Below are 15,351 nucleotides of genomic sequence, written 5' to 3'. Positions count from 1 at the left end.
GATCAAGTCAAGTGTGAAGCGTGCAAAATAAGAGCAGACTCTCCACTTGGCTAGAGCAATTCATTGTTGTTTTTGTTTTTGTTTTTTTGTTTTTTTAATCATATCTTTAAAGTTTGTGGAGAAAAAAAATTTGGAAAAATCTTTTCTTTGCTACCTGGAGAAATTGTTGTAAATTGTTCATAGACTTGCTTTAAATTATCACACAAAACCAGAATTGGAAGTAGTTCATAAAGTTCCTTCTCTTTTAAAATTACATCTTAGAACCCCTGATTTGAGGGAGGAGTTGGCTGGGATTTAGGCTGTCCTCCAGATTCAAAAGATATATGTGTGTGTGTGTGTGTGTGTGTGTGTGTGTGTATGTGTGTATATATATATATGTGTGTGTGTGTGTATATATATATATAAAATATAGTTTTGCAAGGAGGAACAATAAAATTTTAGAAATGTGTCTGATACCTCTACTTCAATACGGAATCCCTCATCATATCCCAGGGTCTATAGAGACAATACAAAGAAACAAGCCAGTAGTCCTCTGCTCTAACACTTCCTCTACTCAATATAGCAAACCAGTAAAATTATGTTCACCTCAAGCAAAAGAATAATTCCAAAGAAGGAAACATGAAGGTGGCAAATAGAGCAGTAACTTTGATATATCATTTTACTTAAGGATATATCTACATCTAAAATGAATTTATGCAATAATACGTTTCGATAATTTTAAATAAATTAGCAACCTCTTCTGACATGATAGCAGATACAGCATAGTTTTTCCGTTTGTTTATTATTTAAGAGAAATGAAACAAAATTTAAAATGGCTTTGTAGATTGGAGAAAAATATATCATATTCCAAAATAGCTAGATTTGACCTTTGTCTGAAACTAATTGAAAAATGTGTATGTATGGGCATGTGTGCTTTTGTTGGATTTCATGTGTTGGAGAAAAGACTTGGTGAATGAGGTGAAGCTGAAGAAACAAACAACTCTTAGATTACGCAGAATCTTCCGGGTACATTAATAAAATTAGTGAAGAATGGTAAGCGAAGTGTGTGTTTTAGATCACTCTGGTTACAATCTGGATTGATTCATTTGTGTTTCCTTAATATTCACTCATCCATTCATTCTTTGAAGTTTTATTTGTGTGTGTTTTTTTAATTGTCAACTAGTGAGAAAGCAAGTTATGATTGAAATGAATTCAAGTCACTTAAATTGGATAAATTAATATTGTTCAAAAAGAACTTGTTGATATATGGCTTGCAAAGAACTGCAGGCAGTACATGAGAAATTTAAATAGATAAGAAGTCTGAAGCTGCAAGAATAAGACACTTGTATTTCTCTGAAAAGAAGGAAGATACTACATTTGAAATCTGTGTATCTATACAAAACCAACTTAGCCTGCTACCAGTGGACAAATTTGTACACTGCATGGGCAAAACATCTGGAGCTTCTGTCTAGCATCTAAAGAACTTTTCCAAGTTCTGTTTTCCACCATGCCCCCAAACCTCTGTGATCCAGACAACCAGGTTAAACGACCAGTCACCAGGAGAGAAAGTATTTATCACTGGCTGGCCTGCCACTTGCATACAAGACCCAACGCCACACGGAGTGTTTCCAGGCAGATGCTCAAGGCCTTCCTATAATACTGTCCTCCTTACAGGAAACAGTCTACCGAAAGCACTGGGAAAATGCCAAGAGGCTAGACAGTTTCTGGAAGAACTACTGAATATTTCCAAAACACCACAGAGTACCCCAAAGACTGATATAGGAAGAGCTCTGATGGTCGAAGGCCTTAGATTACAGAGTCCAACATCTGAGAGAGGGGATTTGTTTTCCCATCCTATTATCACAGGCATTGTTCCCTGTAAAGCAGACTCTAGAGTGAAGTTTAGTGTATAGGATACTTATTAGGGAGCATATTTGGAATCTACTCCTGTGGACGGGAGAGGAATGAAGCAGGATTGGACAGAGACATAGGCTGAGCTACAATAGACCCCCGACAACAACCTCGATCAACCCCTCAGCAAGCCACGGGCAAGAATGGACCATCTGATTTGCCCCAAGTTGGACTAAGGTGGCAAGGCTATCATTCTATTTCTATTGGTGATTAAATGTGAGCTACCTCAGAAATGGGAATGACCTTAAGCAAAGTAACTGAGATGATTCCCGAAGCAGAATCTGGGCAGTTACATTCACCAAACAATATAAATGCCACGGGTTCCCTCAATGATAAAACTACCATTTGTACTGCTCCTAGTAATGATGGCTAAGATACATTATATGCTTTCTGCGTAGAATTATCCTGTCTTAACTTCACAATGAAATCCATAAAATAGTTATGATTGTCCTTTTAGAACATAGGAAAACTGACACAGAAAGATTACATAAATTGATCAAGCACACAAAGCTGGTAATTGAGGGAACCAGGATACTAATTTACACAATCTGACAGAGGGCATCTCAGTGACACCCAGATATGCAGGAACCCTCAGACTTATAGGAATATTTAATGTAGAGCCTTCTGACTCTCATGTGCCCCTTTTCTTGTAGGGCCTCTTTTAACACAAGGCTTTCTGGGCCAATGGGACATCTCTTTGAATTCTAAATCTTAGCCACCTATAGCTGAGATTGAAGAACCAAGACTTTGGGTGAAAGGGTTCCAATTAGCTAGTGATGCCATTGTTGGCTCTAAAATGGAATCTGCTAGAAACTTATGAGCTCCTGGGGAGATACTAACTTTCATTATTCAACAAGAATTATGTAGCTGCTGAGAAAAAGCCAGGGTTAAATGAGTTGAAATTACCAAGAGGAAAAATGTCACAAAAACTGTAGTGTGGTCTGCTTAGTGAAATACTGATTGCCTATTGGGCAAAATCCTCTAACCCAAGGCTATTTTATAATAATGTGTTGAATAGCTTATGTAATTTATTGAATGCCATACTGAGAGGTAAAAACAGAACGGCTGTATGAGTGCTCAAAGGATGGTCTCCACTGAATATGCACCACTTTCACACCATGGCAAAGTTGAAAAACTGTAAGTGGAACCATATTAACTCAGAGGCTGTGTGTGAGTGTGTGTGTGTGTGTGTGTGTGAATTATCATATCCATTAGTGAAATAGCTATTATCCCCTTTCAAATATGATAAAATTGAGGTCTAAGGTCATGGAATTTATCACAGAACCAGTCTTCAAACATGTATCAGCACCAGGACTGCCTGCTACCAGAGCTTGGACACATTCTACAGCTCTTCACAGTAAGCTCCCTCCTCTATCTCCCTGGCTGCTAGCACTTTGTCTGCTATATAATATTTGCCAAATGAATAATTTATTGAGCAAATGGGTTTATGATTAACGAACAAGCTTGCTTTTGATCTCTAGGCTGGGAATTAAACTGTAAAAGTTCCAGATTGTTTCAAATCAAAAATATGTTGTTTTCTTAAGAAATATCTTTATATGAGGAGAAGCTCAGGGCCCATTACAATGTCACAGTCACATTTATATATAGCATCTTTGAGATGGATGATACAACAACGCCTTTGATACATTTTTCCTGAGATGTGGAGAGATGGGAGAGGTGGTAGAAAAGACAGCAAGGTTGATTCTGACCTAGGATTGCGTGCAACATATATTCCTAAAATATAAATACCTGAAAAAGCACGGAAGGAAGGCTGCCTTCTCCAGAAGCATAGCCTGTGGCCCAGCTTGTGCTAAACGTTCAAGTTCTTCAAATCTTTGCCGATTCATTGTAAAGGGAATGAAAGCCCAGAAAAATTGCTACTTAGCAACTGTTCCAAGAATGGATTCTACTAAGGATCATGGATAGAGTCTAAATCCACTGGATGAAATGTGTTGGAAGAAAATAGCCACGTATTCTTAAATATCACTCAATTGATTACTTATTAATTACGATTGGGAAATGAATACATTTCTTGACCATACCTTTAACCAACTGATCAAACTTAATATCACTAATAATGAAACAAACATAGACCATGTGCTTGTGGACACAATATTATACTATTATAACTACGTAATATTCCTCCCAGAGGTGTTTAACTTGTATCTAATTATGAAGAAACAAAAAGATAAATCCATATTGAGAGAAATCCTGCAAAGTAACTGGCCTAGACCCTTAAAAATGTAATGTAGTGAAAAACTACTTTTTTAAAAAAATGTAGAGACTTTTTAAAATTAAAAGGGACTCAAAAGTTATAACAGATAAATACAACGCATGGGGCTCAATGACATATACCAACCAATTGAATTAGAGAAATTTGCATGTACAGACTATGCATTTGTACTCATTATCTAATTACTGCCTCTTAGCTCCAAATCTGTTTTTAATTCTGATCTGTGATAACGGAGCTGGATCCTGTGAGCGGTTTCCTTTTGCAGTTTTACTTTTGGAGGAAAGCTAGGCATAATCAACAGAGGGCAGGGGACAGGCAGGCAGAGTTGCAGCAGCAAGGGGCCCTGTGTCCTGGTTCCTTGTTCCAGTGGACCGTTGTTATTTTTTCCATCCTCCTGCAGAACTGCCACCAGCTGGTGTGTGGGGAGGTTCTCTGCCCACAAACTCCATTCCACCTCCATCAAGTCTTTCCAGCAACTCGCAGGTAGCTGCTGCTGAACCCTGTGCTGAGACACAACCACACCCTCTCCAATAAAGCTTCACTCTGCTTGGGAGAGGGCAGCCTCTTCCATGCTTGTTCCTTCTTAGGGTGCTTTCTCTCAGCCCTCCAGGCACTGGCTGCTGCCTACGTTGGCTATTCCTGTGTTCTTTAGAACAGAGTTGGCAAACTTTTTTTGTAAAGGGTCAGATAGTAAATATTTTAAGCTTTGCAGGTCATAAGGTCTCTGTCACAACGACTCAATTCTGGTTTTGGAGAAAAAGAATAAAAGAGATCAAAGGATCACTTTGAAGAGCTTGGAAGAAGGCTGGAGCAAAGGAAGTGACAATATCTCAGAAGCTGGAAAGAGGGCACATTAAAACAGTCACCTTTGACCTGCAGCCTGGTTTTAGCAGTCACAAACCAGAAGGTGGCAGCAGAGAGCTACACTGCTGGAATAGACTCCAGTACTAGGACAAAAGACAGCTGAAAGGATGAACTGTCAATGCTGAGTCCGGAAACCCACGTTCAAAGAGAAAAAGGGAGCAAAGATCTACATAAACAGATCTAACATCAGAATCAAAGAAATGGCATCAGTTTAATTTCCAATGACAGAGAAGCACTAAGAGCAAAGTTAGAGAATTTACGTTATGTAAGGTTTGAGGTCAGGAAAGGAAGATGGATATGGATACTTTAAAAAATTACAATCTTAAAGCAAAAGTTGAGATATGTTTAAGTGACTATGGGCTGGACTGAATTAGTAGGACCAGGTATCTCTGGCTATGGTTGTGCATTATTAGGATACATTTTGGTGGCCAGGACCCTAACAGAAAGTATAGGTGGCTGTCCAAACTGGTTCTATCTGAAAATAGGACATGACACTATTTTATCTTTCTTTTTGTATGAAAGTATATGTGTTTCTGGTGAAATATTTTAAATTACAAAAAGAAATAATACAAATATTCAAATCCACAGATATGCATTTTGACTTTTTGGTCATTTCTTTTTTAGGTCCTGAACTTAAAGTTATTATCTCTGGTAAAGTCAGTCTAACAAGATCTTTTTCATCTACTACAGAAGCAGAAGTCTCATTAATTTTTAAAAATTCTACATTGAATGAATTTATAATTTATCTTAATACTCATGGATTTAAACATTATTCTATTATTGAGAAATCTGTATATTTTAATTTTCCTATTATATGTTGTTAGTATATATTCATGGTTTCCATAAACATTTACTGAGTATCTGCATAAGCACTGTTTAAGCACTGGAATGCAGCAGTGTATACAAAATAAACAATTATTGTTGACCTCATGAACCATGTTTTCAGTGGCTGTTACGTTAACTGTTAATAAACGTCCTTAAACCTGCATGTCTGTTGGCTTTGTTCTTGGTTACTTCTTTAAAGTTGTATTTTTAGAAATAATGCTACTGAGTTACAGATTATGAATGTTAGGTTCTTTATATCTATTGATGAATTGCTTTCCAGGAAAGCTCTAATTTATACTGAATTGGATACTTGAGCACATACGAGTTGTTATAGCAAAATATCTTTACCAGTATCAAATATCAGTTTTTATATATGTAAAATTGGGATAACACTTTTTTTCACAAAACAAGTATGGGAGGTAAAAGAAGAAAATGTATATAAAGTAATATGCTTAAGGCATCACTCATATTAAGTACTCAACAAATAACTATCATTATGTTCAACGTGTTATTTAGAACCCAAGCATTTATCACAATTACTGGGAGACAGACTTAAGAGTAAAATATGTAGGTAAGTTGTTAAAGATTGGTTTTTTACCCTGAACAACAAAGGTAGCCCCATGCTATAGGAGTATTTTTATGCTACTTATCCCTAATACCTTTAAGAATTTATTATTTGTCAGGCTCCAGGTTGAATGTTTTATACACAACATTATGTATTTATCACCCAAAGGTACCATATAGATATTGTTACATTTATTTAAGAGATGAGAAACCTAGACTAAGAAAAGTTAAGCATATTTTTAATATTCTTAGAGCAAATAATTAGCATAACCAGGATTTGAATTAAGAAACATCTGACTCTAAAGTCCATACTCTTTCAACTGAACCACATTTCCTTTGGAACAGGAAGAAGAAAAGTAGAAACAAAGTTCAGATAATTAAATGGAAATACTGAAAAGTCAACTTGCCATCTAATTTCTGACAAGCAAAGCGCTAACCCAGTAGAATGGAGAAGGAAATTATGTTCCCATATGATATTTACAGCAAACCAAATAAAGTTTTATTATATTCTCAAATGTTTTCTACCATCAAGATCCATAAATGTTCAATGGTTTACTTCTATCACATTTTCCATGTTTATTTACTCCCTCAAATGTGTCAGGAAAAATGAACTTTTCTGATGCTTGACTAAGGGGTTACCTAGCAGCCGTTGTGGGACTTTAATCCTGCTGTACATTCACACTATTTCCGTTTTCCTTGTATTCTCCTTTCCTTTTTCCTGGCAACCATTTCCCACTAATACCGATTAGACATTCCCAATATTATGATTAATAGCAGCTTCCTTTTCATTTAATTTTGGCAAAGTATTCTGCATATGAATGGAGTGGAAAAGAATCTTAGTAAATGAAGACCAATGAAACAAGCAAAAAATACCAGATCAAAGTTATAATTATGGAACAGAGAGAGATAAGGAAGTGATTATCCTAGAAATGTTCAGCATAAATAACTGAGCTTCTAAGCTGCTTAACTCAGAGAGAAATAAGAAAGTGTAGGGAACTCTTAATTATTAATTAAAAAGAAATACAATTTTATCAAGAAAAATTAGCTTTTTTTAGTTCAGAAATCTAAGGTCAATTACTTTTGTAGGTTTTTTCAGCATATTGACAATATGACTAACTCCCTTATTAGTTTGAAAAACCAAGAAGCGATGGTCAATCTTGGCTATTACTTTTACCAACCTTCATTAAAAGCCAAGGATGTGATAGCAATTCATAACTCAATAAAAGCTATTACATGTGGGACAAGAGTAATATGCTCCAGATTTGACATGCTATAAGGCATAAATCCTTTGGGATAAAAATTAATGAATTAATAGAATGTTCATTTTATAACTACTTAAAAATATTATCAGTCTCATCTGGAATTATTATAGAAGTTGCATGGTGCATAAATCACGCTTTAGTTTATTGCAGCTCTTTTGTTCTGTTGATTGAACTAAAGATGCTCTAAGTACTAGCAGAAATTATGCCCTCCAAGAAACTTTTGAGAAGGTTCTGACTTTTATTTTACTCAAAGGACGGGAATATAAACCTTGTCTCAGAGTTGAACAAATAGTAGTTGAAAGGAGGTCTGAGAACATAAAGAACAGTTTGAGATTGGCTGAAATATCTGAAAAAGCACTCAAGGCAAGTCATAGACTTCTAAAGTTATGCACCAGATTACTGTGGACTGGAAGTTTCTAAGAACTTAACACACTGTCTTTTTCTAGCATTAAAAATGACCTCCCCCACCCCCAGTATGATTATTTTGAAGCTTTCAGCTTAACTGAATCTTTGTTGCTCAGAATGTAAGTGTAATGTCTTACGACTCTACCAAGACCAGCATGAGATATCCTGGTCCCTAAATTCCACACAGTTACCTAAAAGCTTACCTTGGGAAAACCCCTTTACACCCCAAATGAATGTGTTAATAACAATTGCACAGTTTGTGAACGTTAAATTAATTAGCATGTATAAGGGTTTTTTCATAAAATTGGCCTGAAGAAAACTCTTTATGTCTACTTTATTCCTTCCTTTTTACTAAGTTTCCACTTAGTTCTAGCACTATGATTCTAACCTGGAACCAGAGTGACCAGATGTTCTCACTTTTCCACCAGATTTCCATTATATTCAAGCAAAAAACACTTCAGGATTATGCAGCTTGCATAGAAGCTTTCAAATGGAGTGCTAGGAAGTACTTAACAACTGGTGAAAGCTCTCAAAATTTTTGGTTGCAAAGTCATATTCTTTAGACAGTTCTAGATGGTTTTCTGTTCATTCCATCAACACTATAATTGAATACATATTACTATTAAATTGACTTATTCCCTATCCCAATTGGCTAATTTTATCCTGACACTTGGCCAAACACCTCTTTTCTGAATAGGTCAGTTATTGGAATTGAAAATATGGAAAAATTGGGACAAATCATTTGTAAAAAAATTAGAGAAAGTGCTAGACATCCTTCTTGTTCAGGATTGCTTCTACTCTAAGACTGCCTAAAACTTATCTGGTATTTTATAGATGCATTAACTTGAGAGAACATAATTCATAAATTCTACCTCTAGAGTTTCAAAAGGCTATTTTTAGGGTAACCTAGAAGTGATATTGCTGTAATTAATTTCTAGTTGATGGATTAAAGATTAATTTCAGGCCAGGCTCAACAAATACAGAAATTTACTTAAAAGGAAAACATAATTCTCAGACTTAGAGTGTTCTAAAGATTTTCATGAATCAGTCCATGAAAGATAATAGGGTCATTACACAGGCAAAAATTACAAACTTGAATTACTATAAACCTGAATTATCTAAGGAAAATCTAGAAATTTATTTTAAATTTATTTTGAACTCTGAAGCAGATATGGATGTGCATATTATAGAAGTTTTTAATGCCATATATATTCAGGCTCAGAAATTAGCAGGAGTGATTAACCATTGGGAATGGTTTCTCAAGTGGATCAGTTTCTTTCTGTTGCTTCTTTCCAGTGATCAATCAGCTCCCATGAGGTAAGGAAACAACATGATGAATACTTTCTTTAATCTTGCATGAATAAAGAGAGAAAGGAAGGGTGACATCAACAAGATGGCTCACTAGAAGTGCCTGGAGTTCATCCGCACCCCCAAAAGAACCAAAGCAACAAATAAATAGTGAAGATTTGAATGTGGTGTCAAAGAGAGAATGCTGGAGTAGAACAGGGGAGTGGAGAGGCAACTGTGGTAATTGGAAGTCCAAGAGAGCAGCATGAAGGCACCTGGCCTCTGCAGCCCCATCTCCCTTGCCTAAATCAGATGGGCCCAAAACTAGGGGCAACTTCCCTTTGCAGGAAAAAGGTAAACAGAAGAACCTCATCAGTCCCCACTGCCATTGTAAATGCCTACAGTATTTACTACAAGAGAATTCCACAGTCCTCATAAGTCATGAGCCCAGTTTGGAGAGCTGCTGAAAATTTACACTGTTGCATTGCTTCAAATTAGAAGAACAACTTATGCACTCCCCCAACCCCCACCCACCTCCTGTGAGCCAAGCTGCTGCAGCATAGCACTGTTTGGATACTAGAGCCACCTCTAGAGTGTACCCTTCTCTGGAGGCCAGTAACCACTGCACCTCTGCAGCAATGGTGCTCCATCTTCATTCCAAGCCCAGTGGCTACACTCTACAACCCTAGCTGTGTGGACCCTGGGTTGAGGATTGGCTGTGACTCTGGTCCTGCACATCATGGAAACCAACCCCTCCACCCCCAGCACTTACATTTAGGAAAGGATCTGAGTCCCACCCAGGGTGAACCCACCCTTGAACCAGCCAAACTGGTGCATGTCCACCCCCGAGTAGGAAAGGTCCCTGAGCCAATAAACAGCTGGCCTGCCCCTAGGCCAGCCAAGAAACCATACAGCCATGTCGGAGGCTTGAGAAACAGCTCCATGGGCTTCCACAGAAAACATGCTGCCAGGCCAGCTGATCAGCTTTGTGCCCACATCTGGGACTTGATAAATAGCCTTATGAGCCTCCCCTGGCTGAAATGCCCCCATACCAACCAAGCATCTGAATGCCCATGTTCTAGGCCTGAAAAACAACACCATGGGCCACCTCTAGCAAACACAACTCCAGGCCAGCGAGGAAACCATATGGCCATGTGCTGGGTATGAGAAACAGTCCCACAGGCCACCCCTGGCAGACAGGCCTCCAGGCTGGCCAAGTGGCTGTGAGCCTGGTCCCAGGCCTGAAAAACAAACAAACAAACAAAAAAACATGGGTTGCCCTGAAGACACACCTGAAGGCAGTTGAGGAACTATATGCCCATGCTTCCAGGCAGAGTAACAGCCCTGTGGCCTCAACCCCAGTGAGCCAGACCCTAAGTTAGCTGACCCATCAAGTGTACCCATGTACCCCTGATCTGAGAAACAGCCCAGTGAGTCCACTCTTAGCAAAGTCATACCACCACAAATTCTCTCAGCTTAGGCAAGTGAGACACTTGCAAATGTCACTAGCATAGTGACATTACAGCTGAAGAAACTACATAGAGACTACATTACTGTATCTACCTGGGACTAAATACAACAAACTCTAAAAAACTGATACCCCAAGACTCATCAACATGAGTAAGTTTCCCTACATACCGTACTCCACAAAATTGGAAGAGCCACTGTCCCACCAGATGCACAGATACCAACATAAGGAAACAATAAACATGAAAAAGCAAGGAAAAATGACACCTTCAAAGGAAGACAGTAATTATCCAGTAACATATCCCAATAATAAAGAAATATACAAAATGCCAGAAAAAGAATTCAAAATAATAATCATAAGGAAACTCAGAGAGATACAGGAAAATAAAGATAGTCCAATAAAATCAGGAAACAATTTATGATTTGAATGAGAAATCCAACAAATATGTAGATATTACTGAAAAAGAACCAAACAGAAAACTAGAGCTGAATAATTTGGTAAATGAATTTAAAAAAATAGAATCAAGAGCTTCAATAATAGACTAGTACAAGAAGGAGGCAGAATTTATGAATCTGAAGACAAGTCCTTTGAAATAACAAGGCAGAGGAAAAAAAATAAAAAGAATGACACCATTAATGAGACAGCATAAATGAACATACATTTGTATTATGGGCATTCCAGAAGAAGAAAATAGAAATATGTAGAAAACACATTTAATGAAATAATAAGTGAACGCTTCCAAAGTTATGAGAGAGAGATGGACATCTAGATCCAGGAAGCTCAAAGAATGCCAGATAGATTCAACATAAGCAGGTCATGTCTTAGGCACATTACAGTCACATTGTCCTCAGTCAAAGACAGAACAAATTTAAAAACAGCAAGAGAAAACATTGTCACATATAAGAATTTGCTATAAGACTAACAGTGGATTTGCCAGCAGAAACCTTACAAATCAGGAGATAATGGGATGGTATATTCAAAATGCTGAAAGAAAAAAACTGCTAGCCAAGAATATTCTACCCAGCAAAACTATCATTCAAAAATGAAAAAGTATTCTACAGAAAGGAAAACTTAAGGAAATTCATCACCACTAGATAGGCCTTAAAAGAAATGCCCAATAAGTTTTTCATTTGGTAGTGAAGAAACAGTAACTATCAGGAAAATATGCAAAACTATAAAACTCACTGGCAGAGCCAATATACACAGGAGAAAGAAAAAAGAGTCAAACCTTATTACTACAGAAAACCACCCATTCACAAAAATAAACAGTAAGTGATGAAGTAAGGAACAAAGGACATATAAAACAACCAGAAGACAATCACTGACATGACAGGTTTAAGTCCTCATTTATCAATAATAACCTTGAAAATAAACAAATTAAATTCCTCATTTAAAAGATATAGACCAATTGAATTGACTAAAAAAGACCTAACAATATGCTGCCTACAGGAAACTCACTTCATTAACCCGTAATGACACATAGACTGAAAGTGACGTGATTTAAAAAAAAAAAAAAAAAAGATTTCACACAAGCAGAAACCAAAAGTGGGTAAGAATAGCTGTACTTAGTCAAATCAGACTTCAAATGAAAAACTGTAAAAAGAGACAAAAGAAAACATATACTAAAAAAGATTAATTCAATAAGAGAAAATTTGTAAACACATATACACACATATATACCTAATGCCAGAGCACCCAGATACATAAAGCAACTATTATTAGATCTAAAGAGAGATTGATCTAATACATTAATAGTTGTGGATGCTAACACCCCACTCTCAGCACTGGACAGACCACCTAGACAAAAACCCAACAAAGAAATATGGGATCTAAATAGCACCATTGACCAAATGGACCTAATGGATATTTAGAGAACGTTTAGAGCTATTTCAGTATTTAGAGAACATTTCACTGAACAGCTGCAGAATACATTCTTTTCATTAGCACATGAAGCATTCTCCAGGATTAACCATATGTTTAGACACAAAAAATCTTAAAACATTTTCAAAATTAAAATTAAAATTATATCAAGTATCTTCTCTGACCACTTATAAGAAAACTAGAAATTGATAATAAGTAGAAGATTAAAACTATACAAATGCATGACGTTTAAACAATATGATTCTGAAAGACCAACGGTTAAAAGAAGTAGTTAAGAATAAAATTAAAAAATTCATTGAAACAAATGAAAATAGAAATATATGTCAACATTTATGGGTCACAGCAAAAGCAGTTTTAACAGTCAAGTTTATAACACTAAATGCATACACTACATAGAAAGATTTGAAATAAAAACATAATGATCTCAAGAAACTAAAACAGCAAGAGCAAAACAAACCCAAAATTAGAAGGAAATAAATAATGAAGATGAAAGCAGAAATAAGTGAAACTGAGACTAAAAATACAGTACAAAAAAATCAATAGAATAAAAAGTTGATGTTTTGAGAAAATAAAATTGAGAAACAGCTAGACTAAGAAAAAAAGAGAGAAGACATAAATGAATACAATCAGAAACACAATGGAAACATCAGAATAGATACAACAGAAATAAAAAGGATCATTACAAACGTCAATGAACAGTTATATGCTAATAAATTTGAAAACCTAGAGGAAACGGATACATACAATCTACCAATATTGAGCCAAGAAGAAATAGAAAACGTAAGCAGGACAATAATAAGTAACAAGATTGAATCAGTTCTAAAAAGTATTCCAACAGAGAAAAGTTCAGGACTAGATGTCTTCACTGCTGAATTCCACTAACCATTAAAGCAGAATTGATACAATTTCTTCTGAAACTACTCCACAAAATTAAGGCAGAGAAAATTCTGCCTAGGTCATTCTATGAGGCCAGCATAACCTCACTATCAAATACAGATGAGGAAAATAAAAAATTAAAACTACAGGCCAATATGTATGAAAATAGAGGCAAAAACTTAAACAGAATACTAGCAAACTGAAATCCAACAACACACCAAAAAGGTATTACACCATAATCAAGTGAAATTTATCCAGGAATGAAAGTATGGTTCAACACATGTAAATCAATAAACGTGATACATACATCAGCAGAAGAAAGGACATGGTTATCTTAATAGATGCAGAAAAAGCATTTGATAAAATTCACCATCTCTTCATGGTAAAACCTCATAACAAATTAGGTACAGAAGGAAAATATCTCAACACAGTAAGGTCCATATATGACAAACCCACAACTAACATCATACTGAGTGGGGAAAAGCTAAAAGTCTTTCCTCTAGGAACTAGAACAAGACAAGCATGCCCCCTCTTACCAGTCTCATTCAACATACCACTAGAAGTCCTAGTCAGAGCAATTGGGCAAGAAAAATAAACAAAGGCATCCAAATTGAAAAGAAGAAAATCAAATTGACCCTCTTTGCAGATTATATGATTGTCTGTGTGTGTGTGTAGAGAGAGAGAGACTCTATCAAAAAACTTGTAGAACTGATAAATTCCTTAAAGTTGTGAGATACAAAGTCAACATGAAAATTCAGTAGCATCTTTATACATGAACAATGAACTAGCTGAAAAAAAATGAGATGGCAATCCTAATTACAATAGCTACAAAAAAATAAAAATAAAATACCTAAGAATAAATTTAACTAATGAGGTGAAATACCTTTACAAGGAAATCTATGAAACATTGAGAAAAGAAAATGAAGTAGATACAAACATAATGGAAAAACATCCAATGCTCATGGATTGGAAAAATTAATATTGTTAAAATTAATATTGTTAAAAATTGATAAACAATTAATATTGTTAAAATATTGTTAAAATAGTATATTAACCATACTACTCAAATCAATCTACAGATTCAATGCAATTCCTATAAAAATTCTATTTCTTAATAGAAAGAGAAAAAATAATCTTAAAATGTATATGAAACCCTAAAAGACTTCAAATTACCAAAGCATTCCTAAGCAAAAAGATCAAAGCTGTAGGCATTATACTACCAGACTTCAAAATTCACTACAAAGCTGTGTTCAAAGATAGCAAGGTACTGGCAAAAAAACAGTCACATAGACCAGTTAAACAGAACAGAAAATCAAGAAATTAATTCACATAACGACAGCCAACTGATTTTTGACAAAGGCACCAAGAACCTACATTGGGAAAGGACAGTTTCTTCAATAAATGGTGCTAGGAAAACTGGATATTCACCTGCAGAAGAATGAAACTAGACCCTCTATACGAAAATCAGTTCCAAATTGGTTGAAGACCTAGCTGTAAGACCGCAAACTACAAAACTACTAGGAGAAAACATAGGATAAATGCTTCAGAACATTGGCCCAAGAAAAGATATTATTCCTAAGACCTCAAAAGCACAGGCAACAAAAACAAAAATAAACAAATTACATTATATTTAACTAAAACCTTTCTGCACAGCAAAGGGAATAGTTGACAGAGTGAAAATACCACCTAAAGAACCAGAGAAAAGATTTATAATCTATTCATTCAACAGGGGATTAATATCCAGATACACAAGGAACTCAAACATCTCAACAGCAAAAAAAAAAAAAAAAAATCTG

The 15,351-nt window shown here is 35.8% G+C and overlaps 1 protein-coding gene across 1 annotated transcript in view; it reads right to left on the bottom strand.

The window, feature by feature from the left end:
- Positions 1–15,351, bottom strand: part of CCDC178 (coiled-coil domain containing 178) — a 462,699-nt gene that overhangs the window by 259,381 nt on the left and 187,967 nt on the right. The gene's annotated exons all lie outside the window — the stretch shown is intronic.

The sequence above is a fragment of the Macaca fascicularis genome, chromosome 18, assembly GCF_037993035.2.
Source record: "Macaca fascicularis isolate 582-1 chromosome 18, T2T-MFA8v1.1".
NCBI classification, from domain to species: Eukaryota; Metazoa; Chordata; class Mammalia; order Primates; family Cercopithecidae; genus Macaca; species Macaca fascicularis.
The sequence above is the reverse complement of the archived record's forward strand: the minus strand, read 5'-3'. Positions and strand labels throughout refer to the sequence as shown.